Consider the following 5,284-nt stretch of genomic DNA (forward strand, 5'->3'; position numbering starts at 1 on the left):
GCTCAAGAATTCTAACCATACAGAGCCATTCTGAGAACTTGAGGCATTGGATTCACTAGATCCTTATATAATATATAAGTATAGGTATAAAAGCTTGTACAGAGGTTCTACCCAATTCACATATTTGATTTTTTGTTGGTCAAATGAATAGTGTTCATCTAATAAAATATACTGCTTTATTTGAGAGACAGAGAGACAAGAATAGATGAAGCAACTTTAGTCACTGTCTGTGTAATATTGTGGGGGTTTTTTTTTCACATGTTAACCAACCACCCCCATAGGGAATATTCTTATTAGAATACTTCAAACATTAACACCCCCCCCCCCCCACCCCAAGAGTGTTGCTGGGCCTGCTGGTCTGTGGCTACCTGAGGACACTGGTCTCTGTTCTGCAGGATGGGATTTGTTAAAGTTGTCAAGAATAAGGCTTGTTTCAAGAGATACCAAGTGACATTTAGAAGACAACAAGAGGATAAACTGATTACTATGCTTGGAAACGCTTGGTAGTTCAGGATAAAATAAGTATAATACACCTAAATACAGGATGATGCTTAGTGTCACCATTTGTCCGATTGCTTATGCCCATAGAGGAGATAAATGATAGTTTGTGCAGCTCATGCTCGTGAACTCCCAAAGTATGGTGTGAAGGTTGGCCTGAAAAATTATGCCGCAGCATACCGTATTGCTCTGTTGCTGGCCTGCAGGCTTCTCAGTAGGTTTGGCATGGACAAGATGTATGAAGGCCAAGTGGAGGTGACTTAGAGATGAATACAATGTGGACAGCACTGATGGTCAACCTGGTGCCTTCACCTGCTATTTGGATGCTGGGTTTGCCAGAACTACTACTGGAAATAAAATTTGGGGGGCCCTCAAAGGAGCTGTGGATGGAAGCTTGTCTCTCCCTTGCAGTATCAAACAATTCCCTGGTTATGATTCAGAAAGCAAGGAATTCAATACAGAAGAACATCAGAGGCACATCATGGGTCAGAAAGTTGATTACATGTATTACCTAAATGAAGAAGATGAGGGTGCTTATAAGAAACAATTCTCTCAATACATAAAGAACAATATAACTCCAGGCATGATGGAGGAAATGTATAAGAAAGCTCACGCTGCTATACCAAAGAACCCGGTCTATGAGAAGAAGCCTAAGAAAGAAGTTAAAAAGAGGTGGAACCATGCCAAAATGTCTCTTGCCCAGGAGAAAGATCAGATAGCTCAGAAGAAGGCAAGCTTCCTTAGAACTCAGGAGCAGGCTGCTGAGAGGTAATAAACCAAACCACAATTTTCTATGAAGCTTTTTCAGATAAAGACAATAATAAAAATTTATTCAGCAAGCAGTGAAAAAGAAAAGAAAAAAGAAAAAAAAGAATACTTTAAACATTAACTGCCCAACAGTGTGTAAATTAAAACTAAATCTATATATTATATATTGAAGTATTTAAAAATATTATAGACCATATAATACTGTGAAAATGTATTTAAATATTTTATCTTTAAATATACAAAATTAGGTAGGATCTCAGATTTTAATATCTTTGTTCAAACCGTCTTACTTTCCTCTTCTCCCCACTGTCTCTGTCATCAACATTTTATTCACCCTCCAGATACAGTTTAAATTCATCTCCTTACAGAGAGCCTTCCTGGATTACCCTTGTCAGAACTAATTATTCCTTCCTGATATTTATACTTCTGTTATTGCTTTATTCTAACTTTGTATTATAGTAAATTATTTTCCTATCAGGTGAGGCAGGGCATATATTTTACTTCACTAAATTCAAAAACAATCACTCAGTAACTCTTATCTAAAAGGTAATTGTCTAGATGGTGCAAACAATTCCAAGTCATGATCAGAGAAACATTTAGAGAGGCAGTTATAACTCAGCTAGGCCTTGAGGTCCATGTTAGACCTTCTCAAGAAGTTGTTGATGAACTTGGGAAAAGAAAAGAGGTTATAATTTAAAAAATAGATGGCATTAAAGGGTGATAGAAGATTAGGAATACAAGGACCTGAGCATGTTTCTGTGTGTAAAAGATTTCATGATAAAAAAAAAAAAAAGGAAGAAGTAAGCACGCATGGGAGAATATGATCATGGGATAAAGATCACAAAAAGAGGGATCAGGTTTGGAAATAAAGTCGTTTGGGTGCTTGCTCACTGAAGACGTACAATGAGGAAGGGCCTAGCCCCATGCTTTTCAATGCTAAGTACTTGCTGAGTGATCATATAAAGAGTTTCCTTCAATAAGGAGGGACCAATCAATATCACAGTGAAAATCCACAGTATCAAAAATGCTACTAAAAATTTTAATTCATTGGACAATAGATTAGTGATTCAACAACTGACTTCTCTGCCATTCCCTTTTCTCTAAATCTTTTTGTCTTTAATTTCTCCTCTATCCAATCTGGACTTCAGGGTCAACCACCTCAATGAATCTCTTAAAATACCTTCAACTCCCTTCTCTTTTGTCCTTCTTTCCCATGTGTCACATAAAATTTCGACCCCAGATCAATTTAACCTTCAACTACTGCACTCCTCCCCCCAAGAGATTAAGAACCACTAGTAAGAATTTGCAGTCACTACAAATTAACTCATAGTCCTCAACCTTAAATAAATACATATTTCTCCGTCTCCAAAACCATTACATTAAGCCTTTTACACTACTTTCAAATCTCCTATTCCACACACAGTCTCAGTAGACATCACATCCAAATCCACAAAGAAAATAGAGGTCATCAGATAGATGCACCTTTGACTCTCTCCTTTTACATTTTAAATTTGGCAGAGGGGGGTAAGTAGCAATGATGAGGATGAGAAGACACATGTCCACTGGAAGTGCTTCTCTAGGAAGTCCACCTCTAGTGCTTCTCAGAGTGGGTGCTACTGGCATTTTGGATGGGACAATTCTTCAGGAGCATCACTTAAGATATAGTCAAATTATATTACTAATTATTTTTGTAGTTTTTTTCTTTTTCACTTTATTGTACATTATTTCATTAGGCTTGTTCACTATTCCTCCATATTTCAGTTTTTTATTGTTTTTGTTTCTTCTTATATTGCTTTTATCTTTATAATGCTTTTATATTTTGCTTCCCTTTATTACTTGAGTCCTGCCACTTCATTTAGTTCTCTTGTCTTTTAGTATCTCTTTAAGCCTTTGTAACTTTGTAGATCCAGAGAGGGAGAGAGAGAAAGAGCAAGAGGGAAAGAAATGTTTCTGAAAGAATAGAAAGCAGTTTGAATTCTTCTTCTGTTTCCTTGGTTAACTCCTTTTGTGTGGTATTTCCTTCATTTGTTTTTGGCTTTACTCTTTTCCTTTTTTAAGCCTTTGTGATAGATTCCATGTTGGTTCATTTTTTAAATTATTCGTTATTCATGTATTGGGTAAATTATTTACTAAACCAAAGGTGGGAAACCAAAGGCTGGAACAGAGGAGAGGGCAGTGAGGAAGGAAGTAACGTCAAACAGGTTTGCTTGGATTACATACCTCCAGAACATTTTGCCAAGTCTGTCACTTTTTTTTTTATTGGTGTTAAATAAAAACTAAAGTGGAGACCACAACTTGAATGTACCCCTAGACCAAACACTCCTAGTCACATAACCAAAATGTCAAATTGTATTGATTTCCCTGAAATGCTGCCTCTGACCTTAAATAAAGCTTAAGCCTTCTTCATGTCAGCGTGACCTTAGAGCTTCCTAGCTAATTAGCTACAAACCAGTAAGCTCACGCAGGAGAGGAGAGGAAAGTGAGTTTCCAGTAACAAATTACTGAAAATAAAAAACAATGTACTTACTCATTCTTGCTTTATAAACTGAGCTGTAACTACTAACAACTTTAGGTTTTGAAGTCTCCCTGTTCACCAACAGTTTCTCCCTCAGTAAAATGTTCATATCAAGTAAAGCTTTCTGAATTCTCTTTTGTCATTGGTAACATTGGAAATATTTCCCCTTCCTTTTCAACATTCAGGAGTTTATAAGTGGCCTGCTCTTAGCCTCAAGTGACCACTGTTTCCCTCCTTATTTCACTCTTTTGCTCCCTTGACAATCACATTCACAGTGGGCTTTTGGAAAAATCAGTTCTTTAATGAGCTTTGAAGGGTGTAGGATATCAGTAACCCCCTTCATTTCAGATTTCTGAGCATTTGGTGATCCTTCAAAATGTAGGGTTGAGGATTGTTATCAGTCTCCTTATTTCATTGATGAGTTTTTCATTCATTTTTTTCTTTATTGTTTGGAGAAACACTACCCCAGAAAATCAAATTCAACCTCACTAGCTCCTCTTAACAGTGTTACAGTAAATGTGTTACAGGTAAACCTCCACAGTATGGAATAGCCCATAAAAACTTATGAAATGAGAGGGAAACAGCAATATTCTATATTCCATATTTCAACCCTTCCCCAAAGCTTATTTTAAGTCTTGTCTCTACGAACCATGAGAGACGGACTCTGAAAAACAAACTGAGGGTTCTAGAGGGGAGGGGGGTAGGAGGATGTGTTAGCCTGGTGATGGGTATTAAAGAGGGCACATTCTGCATGGAGCACTGGGTGTTATGCACAAACAATGAATCATGGAACACTACATCTAAAACTAATGATGTAATGTATGGTGATTAACATAACAATAAAAAAATAAGTCTTGTCTCTACCACCACTTTCTGACTGTTTTAAGTCTTCTCATTTACAAAATGGGAATCATGATGCTTACCACATTCTCTGATTGCAAGAAATAAATAACATATAAGTTTTACACTATAAAGCATGTACCTAGTTAACTATCATAAAGACCAGGGGAAACCCACTTCCAGCCCAGGAATTTGGGAAGAGACAGAGTGCCTGCTATCTACATTATTATTGCTTTTGTCATTAATTTCAACTTTTTAAGGTAATTTCACCTGTTTTGTAAGCATTTTGCTTTAGTATCCCTACTTGTAAAATAACTATTACATATTTCTAGAGTTCCAATTTGTTTTAATTCCACAAATGGTTTCCTACAGTTGGAGTTAAAAAAAAACATCTCTGCTGTTTTCTTAGCTTGGCCTTTTGTTCATTCAATACTTTTTTGTCCCTATACTGCTTAGATGGCTGGCCTGAATCAATCCAAAAGATTTCCACTGACAATAGCTGAGCAGATTTCTGTGTAACAAAAATGCTACATACTATTTGTTAGGGTTTTGTGCTTAATGGATTGTATTCAGCCAGTTGTGTTAACATTTCAGCCTTATTTCCTCTCTACAAAAAGGGCACAATGTCGAAATTTCTAAACTTTCTTTTTAGGCTAAGGCAAA

General features: G+C 36.6%; 1 pseudogene; it reads left to right on the plus strand.

The window, feature by feature from the left end:
- Nucleotides 1–387: 387 nt before the first annotated feature.
- On the plus strand, nt 388–1,270 carry LOC116637723 (annotated as a pseudogene).
- Nucleotides 1,271–5,284: the final 4,014 nt, after the last annotated feature.

Source organism: Phoca vitulina, unplaced genomic scaffold, assembly GCF_004348235.1.
Source record: "Phoca vitulina isolate PV1807 unplaced genomic scaffold, GSC_HSeal_1.0 scaffold15, whole genome shotgun sequence".
NCBI classification, from domain to species: Eukaryota; Metazoa; Chordata; class Mammalia; order Carnivora; family Phocidae; genus Phoca; species Phoca vitulina.